This window comes from Sinohyriopsis cumingii, chromosome 10, assembly GCF_028554795.1.
Source record: "Sinohyriopsis cumingii isolate HCF-2022 chromosome 10, ASM2855479v2, whole genome shotgun sequence".
NCBI lineage: Eukaryota > Metazoa > Mollusca > Bivalvia > Unionida > Unionidae > Sinohyriopsis > Sinohyriopsis cumingii.
This window is the reverse complement of record NC_142970.1, coordinates 90,345,098-90,356,240: the sequence shown is the minus strand read 5'-3', so window position 1 is coordinate 90,356,240 and position 11,143 is coordinate 90,345,098.

Genomic DNA, 11,143 nt, shown 5'->3' with positions numbered 1-11,143 from the left:
CATTCATAGCCTTAAAAGAAAATACATCATGTTCAACGAAACATTACATTACTGTTACTGATCTATTGAGGCAGTCAAATCTCGTATGTTAACAGCAGGATATAAGAGGTGGCACCAGTCCCTTCCCCAGGAACAACTAGCAGGCTGCGGTGCAGTCAGAAAAAAGTGGCACATGCACGATTGTGCACACGCCACTATAATTAAACTCAACAACAACAACACGTTCATTCAAACAAATCAGAATCTTCTCATGAGATCTCATATTAAAGCGAAAATACGATAACCATGCAGAGTAACTCCGGCCTCTTACTAGCTGAATGGCTAGTCTGCCATTGTAATCTGAAGAAATAACAAATTCTCTCTACTGTTACAAAGCATTTATATCGAATATCTCCCGTACAATCTGCAGGCTACTAGCAACTGGTCAAACACGCATGCGCCTCCTACTACGAAGAAGATATGTAAGGTAGGGCGATGTCGATTCTTATCGGTTAATGGTTATCCACATAAACAAATGCACAATGGCAACTTTCTACTGTCGACAAGCATTGCCACATTCTCTCTACCAGCTACAAGTGGCCCAAACTTGTCAACAAAGAAACCTGATGCAGTACGTTGCTACTCACATTTATAAACACACGCTGCTAATATGAATGCTAAGAAGCTTCCTCATGAATCTTCCATCAGTATCAACATGACCAAAAGTCATTATGTCACTCCTGAAGCTGTGTCAAAAAGAAAGCCTCGCACGTTCGCGGCTACTTAAGCTGAAACATTCGGCCATTCTTCGGCCCAAACCAAAACGCATTGCTCCTTAGAGCACCGTCAAAACAATATCAAATAGAGTATGACAAATAAAGTGTATACAGTATAACCTCTCCCATAGCACAAGTAAACCAGTTCGAATTTAACATTGCGATGGTCCATATATCTGTAATATCGTGTACTATGAGCAGTTGTTCAGAGATTCCCCAATAAACACTGATCTTTACAAGCTGACCCTTCAGTAGATGAAAACCTAGTAGACTATTACCCATCCTATACTGGTACTGAACAGTTTTCGAAGTGCCCTGAAGTAAATGCATCTGAACAAACAGGTCTGTAACAGGTCCAAAACATAGAATCATCCTGCTCATCATGACGAAAAATCAGGTACTGGTACTGAGCTTCCTACAAGATAACACATCTCTACCAAACACAAACGTTGCTCAGAACCCCAGCGATCATACTGAACATTGCAAATTATATCTTTGCCACCAGACCATTGCATCCTCACATGTACATCATCACTAATATACAATTACTACAGTGACAAAAACCGTTCACAAGCTTCTAAACAACTACAAATTAAAATACAGCATTTCACTCGTACAGTTTACTCCAAACACAGAATCTTACTCCAAAAGCACTATATACAAATAGTTCCATTAAAAAATTTAGGGCGTTATTTACAACTACTTCTCTAAAAGAGCACACACACACACACACACACACACACACCAATTCGAATTTACGTAACTCTTGCTCAAAGCTGCAAAACAAACAACTTCTAACCATTCCTTCTAGAAATTAATACTCACATGATCAATCCCAACCAATTTAACAAATAAAATAACAAAAGCAAAAGAGGCAACTGCATTCACATACAAATACTATACTCAAATAAAATGATCACAATACGTATCACCACAGAGCACAGCTTTCTGAGTTATTCGTGCTGCACTGTCCAAATTCAATCAGTCGTCACAGCCTGCCACTCAGCGGTCATGGGTATACAACCGTTGCCCACCGTCAAGCTTAGTAGGAACTACATGTAGTTAGATGAAGTGTGAGTGTGTTTGTTCGTGCGTGGAGAAAGGTGGTGGGGATCTTAGAAGGTTCTTTTATTATCACACAAACACACTACACAGCCTATTCATGACCCCCAGTGGGAAAGTACTCATTACAAAATAAATTGGTCATTTTACGATTTCAATCACGTCTTGTATGACTGAAAATGCAATCCAACTGGCCCTGTGCTTGGTCTAGGAGAAGCAATGTTTCTCACTGATCTACTTTTAGGAAGCAAAATTGTCCTCAGGTATTGAAAACATATTATATTGCACCCCCAAATTACATTATGGCACTGGCTCTTAAAGAACTATGTCTACTCACATTTCAATGGAAATTAAAATGGAAATTAAAATAATAAAAAAATAGATCTTCCATCATGCAATGGATGTTGAGAGACCCAAAGCAAATTTTAGAAGAAGCTTTTAACTTTTTGGAGGACGCATTTTACATCACGTTGAAAAGCCTGACTTTAGGTTTCATTTTATCACAAAACTCTCCAAAATCGCAGATCTTTCGCGTTAAACGCCGGAGTCTGACACAGAGGGAATCAAACACCGCGTGAGTCAGGTTTGATAGTCCACGTTTTTCCTATTCCAAGGAACTCAAGTTTACATTCCTTGTCAATTGAAAGGTTCTTACTGCTGCAAGTTTTTTTCTGTTCACTTAATAACCACACATCACGAAATTATAATTCCACATACGTACATGGTTTTCTCTTGTTTCACATTTGTATGACGTATTAGTAAGCCTATCGGAACCAAATATTAGTAATTCCTGTCATGCAGTACGAAAACACGATCCAAGCACCCAATACTAGAAAATTATTTATATCTCAAGTTACTAAACACGTACACCTAAAATATCCAGAGAATTCATATCTTATGACATTAGGAAGGTTACATTTTACAAAAATAATCCATGCTGTCAAAACGTATTGTGAATATTGTATATTACGATGTCTGCTCCTAGAAAGTAGCTATTACACGGGGTGATGAATATCTTCCCATCACCAAGTCCCCTTAATCAAACAAATGATCACAAAAATCTAACAAAGATGCCAAACAGAGACATATTTACAAATAGCACATACCCCAGGTGTATTACACTATGTATGTATGTATGTATGTATGCATGTACGTACGTACGTATGTATGTATGTATCATTCAAATATGTTCAACGGTTCTATAGATATATCCAGAACATGATAAATGTCACGTGTTTCTTGACGTCACTTTCTTTTTGGTTATATTATATATTTGAGCAAAGGTTCAATAAAATATATTAATTAGCCTAAGAGATATATCCCGGGGAAGGGTACAAGTCACATTATTGCATTTTTTCTTACCATGATCTTCACTTTGAGAGGATCTGGGATGGAAGCCTGGCGATAATTCTGATACATACATTCGAAATATTTTATGAAAATTTTTTCATTGTTTTAAGAAAAATGATCGGAACAGTTTACAAGACACACAATCTTATCTGCACTCTGCTGGGGCCTAAGCAATAAAGCAGGGGACGTTGTATATATATCTATATATATATATATATATATATATATATATATATATATATATATATATATATATATATATATATATATATATATATATATATATATATATATATATATATATATATAGGCAATGCCTCATGGACATCTCTCCATAGTTACAAATTTAAGGCCTCTACAAGCAATCGTTTACACACAGACACACAAAACATAAGATTATACGTCAGACTTTAAGACGCACGGACACATGCTCATTAAATATCTTACCATAGTGTAATATGATACCAGTCTTAAATCTACATTTTTCCCTTGAAGTAAAGTTTCATGCCTTTTATTTGGCATTGAGAATAAATAGAAATGGCTTGAAATACGTTTATTAGGATAAATCAGTAAATACACTTTTCACCCAAAATCCCAATCAACGTCAGGGCTATAAGTCTTGACATATATATTGAGCATCTCGACCTTCAAGACAGAGCCATGAAAGAGATGCACAATACTATGTCAGGTCATCATGACTGGGAGCATATTACGCTTCTAAACAAGGAAATGTGTTATTCAAAACGTGGCATGAAAAATACTTAAATCGGTATGTGAACTTGAATTTAAGTCTATGATTATAAAAGTCGTATAAAGAGAAGATGTTAAAATGTAAAAGGTCTGAGATGATCGTGAACGTGGCACAAGATACAATATTCAGAGCAAAAGTGCGTAAACTTAACAGATGGTTTGTATCTTGCTGATATGACGATGCTATTGATGCACACAATATGCTTAAGATGCAGTCTTAAACTATGATCTGAGAGAGAACATTCGTTATTTAGCTGCTGTACTGCAAGAGTTTGGAACTAATAGATAACACTGGCCTGCTATCTGGTATTTTCTGTGTATTGTAATATCTCTGTACTTTAGTAACTCCGTTGCATATCCCAACGATTCCAAGCTATGCCACCAGCTTTGCTTATAGTCTGGTCTAGTTGCCAATGTTGGAACACTGTAAATCTGTAGGATTCTTTTCATTGTCAGTTAGGTTATTATGATGTTAAGGTGGGAATTAAAGGATGGGGGGCAGTTTCCAAGTTATGAACCAAGAGATAATGCCCTGCTCCAGGGACATGTCCTAGGGTCTACATTAGATGCACCAGTACATTATCCCCACAGACACATTACATACATACGTGGCTGTAAGGTGGAGATCTTTCGCGTGGGGTTTTACTGGGCATATGTATAATTTCGTTTCCTTATATTCTTGAAACCGTTATGAACAAAGTGCAAGCCCTCTATCCATGTAGCATGTGACATGGTCTGTATTTGATTTTGTCTCCCTATGTCCTTCAAATCGGCATATAGTAATATGATCTGGATGTCAGTAGTATTCCAATTTATAATCAGGTGGCAGCATCACCTACCGGTGATGCAAGACCCGAAGGTGTAACCTAAAAACGCATTAGATATGCTATATACTTTCGTTAAGTTTCCGTCATGTAATGCGTAAAAAAAATCACAATGTTCACAGTGCCAGGAGTCATAACAAAATTATAAAATCAAGGTGCACATCTACAGAGTAACGGCCCGTCAGATTCCAAAGTTCCAAGATCTGATCTTCAGCGATGTAGGATGATATATGTAGCTAACAGACAGCTACAGGGAAGGACAGCCAGCTGAAGGACATAATGACATTTTCTCTACCTTTATCCCAAAATGCATGTACGTCGATAAATATTACTGACTGATTTTTGTTGTTTCATTTTACTATGTGACGGTCAATGATAACTCATGAAAGATTTCATATACTATAAACGTTTGAGAAAATAGTTCATTGTTTCGCTGTTATATGTATTTATCCGTGTGCTTAGCTTTTGTTCATGATTCATTCAATTTTGTCTGAGTTTTACCTGGCCAGGGCAGACAGGAGTGGATGGGAGATTCCTTGAGAAAGACATTAAACTCCTATTTACTTGGCATGATATAGGCAATACTATTTTTTAAGTACTGTCAAAAGCAATGCATAGAAAGAATAATGTGAGATATATGTAACTAGTGAAATAGAACATACAGTTTACAAATAACCACCAATGTACGTGGCAGGTTAATAATAATAATAATAATAATACTATTATTATTATGTAGTATTAGTATCAATATAAATAGTTGGTATTTATGACGATAAACTTAAACTATATTGAAACTACTTTTGTGAATGAGGAATATATATCTGATATGCTTTTTTGTGGCAGACTTAAATCATTGACATGATAGAAAGAAAACTTCAGTCTCCTAACTTATGGCATTTAAATACAATGCTTTATACCGTTGTTTGTTAGCAATGTGAAATTCCCTATAAACTCAGGTGCTAACAGAGAAAATGCTGCTATTGTGCTTTGTGCAGGCTGCGATATTTGTCAAGTTAATGATTTTCTGTCTGTGTTAATATGTAATATACCTGCACTTTTTAGCCACTTCATTTATTGCCAGCATACTTATTTCATTAAGACCATATTAGAGAATGTGATAAAGTAGTAGATATTAATATCTACGTTTTTACAACTCTGTGGTCACAAACTAAGTAAAAGAAAGAAGCAAAACCAACACGTTCTGTAAAACTTAACAAATAGTTTAATTATCAAAGATATAAATGAAAATATGAGAAAGAAAAAAACATAATTATGAAGGGAATTCAAAATAATCACGATAAAGTTCTAAGCAAGTTCTAAAGAATGAAAAGTTCCATATAAATTTCAAAACAGGTAATGGTCCATCAAGAATCGTGCATTTTTCATGATGGCGTCGTCCAGAACTCTTTTAAATTATTCACAATAGTTCCAGAATAATGTGATAGTCCAAATAATGAGCACTTTCTATTTCCACTGAACAATTTAAACAAGGTTTTTACTCTCGGAATTATAAGAGTGCAACATGAAACACGACTACAGACTTACAACAGGAACATTATAAATGAGAATGGCTCCAAAATTAGGAATGAATCTGATTGCTTAGTTCCCTCCTTATATACACCTTCCAATAATATTATATTTCACAAATACCAAATGTGATAGATCTTACTAAGACATTTATCTTAAAATTGTCTATCAATGAATGTGATCTAACCCAAACACTGAAAAGTTATTGAATTCTTGAAGTACAGTCCAAACCCCATCCGCCAATGAGAAATTAACCCAAAGTCGTCATTTAGTCTTTTTATTAAGATTATTATTAGTAATTGTCAACACATACGTAAGCATCTATTTATAGATCATACGTTATTTTACGCTCTAACTATTGGTAATCTCTACAACTGGCAAACATGAATTTTTTTAATACTGAAAATAAATAAAATCATGCACCAAGAGTTACAAAAATATAGATATACATGACAGAGTGTGATCATTTGTTTTCAATGGACAAATTGGATGTAAAAATAGTTCAGTCTTAACAAATCAAATGTGGTCATTGTGTTATAATGCTTACATTAATATTAAACTTGTGTTTGAATTATTTAATTTTCTGAATCAATATCATGGATCATATGACCCTAATTAGTTAACAGCTAACCCTAACCCTTTGCACTTCAAGCTATGTACAGTGAAGATAATAACATGTACCTGTGGATACATTTTTGTTTTGATCTGTATATGAATGGTCTGTGGAATCCAGCATATATTGCCTTACAAATAAATGAGTTGTTGTAGTTTTGCAACTCTTTATGAGGTTTTAATACACAAACTATAAGTAGGTAGGAATGGAAAAGTCTAAGAACCTGAAGTCCTCAAATGATAATATTTAATGTATTCATCAGTTATTTATAGCTTGGATAAAACCGTACAATTTAAATATTAAGTTGTCTTGGAATTTTCTGCTTTTTACTACTCTTTTGACTTGACTTTTACTGCCTACGTTTTTGCTACTCTTTTGACTTGACTTTTACACCCTACGTTTTTACTACTCTTTTGAGTTGACTTTTACACCCTACGTTTTTGCTACTCGTTTGACTTGACTTTTACACCCTACGTTTTTGCTACTCTTTTGAGTTGACTTTTACACCCTACGTTTGTACTACTCTTTTGACGACTTTTACACCCTACCTTTTAGTGCTTCTTCTGACTTTTGAATAACGTATTTTTCATTCCAGATTTCCTCTTTATATAAGAAATAAAAGTGCGTCTTTGTGTGTGTGTGTGTGTGTGTGTGTGTGTGTGTGTGTGCATGATTATGTGTTAGCAGGTATTGATATATGTTTAAAAATTATTCATGGCTTAAAGTAAGTCAATCTTCGGTAATACGATTGAAGAAAATAGCGATAAACACATTTTTGTCAAACATGTGGCAAATTGCATGCAGGTAAAAAGTGTTACGTGGCAGGTCAAGTCAAATGATTAAGACTGTTTGATTAATCGATTGAAGTCACTGTGCCGCTTTGTTTGATATATTCTACGAGCTCTTAGTATAACAGAGCTGATCGCAGACCGAATTTCTGGGAACGAAAAATATATTTTCCATATTTTGTTAAACACCTACCTTCGTATCTAAATCACATCTCAAAGTGACAAGCTTCCAATGATGCTGAAGTAAGCAAACTTAATTTTATTGGAAGCACAAATGCATGATCTGTGTGTGAGGCGTGTACGTGTGTGTGAACTACACATGCTAATGGATTCTTCTTTACAATTAGCGGTAGAGATTCATGAAGTTCTCTCAAACCGTCATAATTTATTGCATATTTTATAAAATGGTGTAGATATATATCAGTGCGAGAAAAAATGATATATCCGCGGTGGTGATACTTGTAACAGGATCGATATCAAATCAGTAAAAATTTTCTTTCATCACTTAGGAAATTTATCGTCTCTCAAATGAATATATCAATATGTGATTATTTTTTCGTCTTTTTTGTCTTTCTGTCTCCTACCTTAGATTTGCTGGATACGATCAGAAGTAAACTACACAAACAATGAGTTGCCATAGAACACATCTCATAAAAAAACTCCAAACAATACCAAGTAGATTTCAAGCATTACCTTATTAAAATAGACTTCTACATGAATTTCAATTGAATAGTCGTTGATTGACCTTACTATTCGTCATCCATACGTCTCATGCACCCTATGGACAATACTGTATATTATAATCCCAAACTATAGATAAAATATACTATTGCAAACGGGACTTAAATGTCTCTATAAATATGGTCACAAACAACTGTCACATAACAAGACTGCAAGCTAGGGAAGGCCGTACCATTCGTATTATAATACCGGCATATAAACAAAAGTTAAAAACTCTGATAGGTAAACTCACAATTATTAAAATCTTGTTACGCTCCGCATGCTGTCGGTAACCATATCTCAGTGATGCTATCTCACCTCACCAATTTTCACTGTATGGACCTGCGCAAGTAACGTGCAATAAAAAAGAATTTTCCGTCTGAAAATAGTAATTGCGCACAATACACTGCATGTATCATTATATGTAGGAGAGAAATTTGAAAACGTGTCTGTTCTAAAATGAATATAAAATTTGGGAACACCTTATATAGGTGGTAATAAAGCCGTCTAATCTATAACATCTGAAGTGTAAAGTGCATGGGCACAGAATAAAGGAAACAAAATATATGCAAATAGACGTTTTCCGACTTAAAAGATATTGAAAAGAAAATATAAATGCATTTTGTCCTCGATGATACAAGGATTCATTTAGAAACCTGTTACTTTACTGTTTACACTATATTCTTCAAATTGCAAGCGGTCTAAACTGTAGAGTATAACATGAGATTGAAGTTACGCAAAAAATAGTTTATTTATCTATTTGTCGCTCTCGATTGCTTGCTTGTTTCATAATATTTACTTCCGTTCATGGTATTGGATCATACCATAAACAAACAGTGAGAGTAGATGGTATTTAATAATGGCTGGGATTCGACAATGGGCGGAAGTAACACATATGACTTTTTCGTTTTAGTTTCCATGGAGTACAAATAAATGGTATTTTATCACTATTGTTTGCTTGTCGCAGTTTTTATGCCTCACTTAAGTGATTCACTTCTCATAGTTTTGTTTGAATTAGTTTGTATGAATATTTCAACAGTGTTTTTTTAATGATCTTATCTCTTAGGGCCGATACTGTTTTGAACAGTGGGATAGTATGGGATTGCTAGCAGGCAAACTGTGAGTGTGCAATTGCATAGTGTGACATTCGTAAAGATTTATTGTAGGTGCGATATAATAGCGTCTTCGTTAAAAGTATTTTTGTTGTTCAGGTGTTGTTTTTCAAAAATTTGCGTAACAGCATAAGGTTTGTTTGTAGGAAAATTGTGCAAAAATAGTGGGGGAAATATCATTGAGTTCTGATGGTTGCGAAGCAGTGCATACATTTCTTGCCATAGAGTTCTGATGGCTGCTAAGTTTTGTATACACTTTTTGGTGGTTGCAATACCATGCAGTTTTAGTAGCTGCTAAGCTGTGTATAGATTTCTTGGTTTTTGCAATACCATAGCATTTTGATGGCTACGAAACTATAAAGTTCATGGTGATTGTAATACCATAGAGCTGTGGTGGCTCCTAAGTTGTGTAACAATTTATTCCCGGGTGCAGTTGCATACGATTTTGTTTTCTTAAAAGTTATTTTTGAGGGTGCACATATCTTAGGGTTTATGGAGAGTACGGTTTGTGACCGTACAAATGTATATATATACTACAAAATTTATTTTTGTTCAGCTGCGAGTCCAAACTAGTTCCTAAGGGGTTATATACAGTGGTTGCTGAGCAAGTCAAAACCGTTGCCATTGTTTAAGTGTTGACGTGGATTCGAGCTCAGTAGCTAATGATTACTATCGGAGAATGTTAGTATGTCAACGGCCATCCAGGCAGTGCTGCAGTTGAATGTGCTTATCGACATTTACAAGTTGTAGAATTATCTCTTTTGCTTATCGACAGTCATTTACAAGTATGTGGAGAACAAGAGAATGATATGTCATTATGTGGTATAAAATCTAAAAGATGATGTTTACGCTCAATATTGTGTACAACATTTAGTCAAAATGTAGTCTAATGTATACAGTTAATAACAAGTTCCGATTTAAGCAACACGAAGTACTTTTCTTATTTCAAAACACAAACCCGTACCATTTGTTGGTTGCTATTATTCTCATGCAATCGAATGTTTAGATTCAAATACTGACGAGATCAGTCTCCTCCATAAAAAAGGAACACAGCCATATAACTATCTGCCTTCGGGTGACTTGAAATAAAAGAAATAAATAGTCATTGTAAAATTTTTTCATAACCTGCAAGTACACTTCAAGAAATACATTGAAGAATGCTGAAGGAGTATCCATCGTCATAAATAATAAAGCTCCTCACCGCCGTATTAATGTTAATACTACTTTGTAGGATATAGTTTACGCTCAATCAATATTTCACCAATACTTCAGTCAAACAACCTATCATGGATATCATTACAGTTGCCAACACATTTTGTTTTCTAAAGAATGGTGTTAAATAGTGAGTAAATAAGACATTCAAAACCGAACCGGAAGCTTCATTCTTCTAATATTCTAGTAATGTTGGGGCGGGGTGGGGACAAAGGGAGATGTAAACTGTAACCTCTACTACAGTTTCTTGGTCTCTCATTTGCATCAGTAATTTTCATGCCCTTCATTATCATCAGATTCATCGAGATTAGTATATGCTATAGACATTACATCCAAGGAATTCCAATTTTGGAGGGAAAGATCAGAAATAATTTCTTTTACAAGAGTGTACTGTCCTTAGTGGATCATGGGGGCTAGTGGTATTAACAAT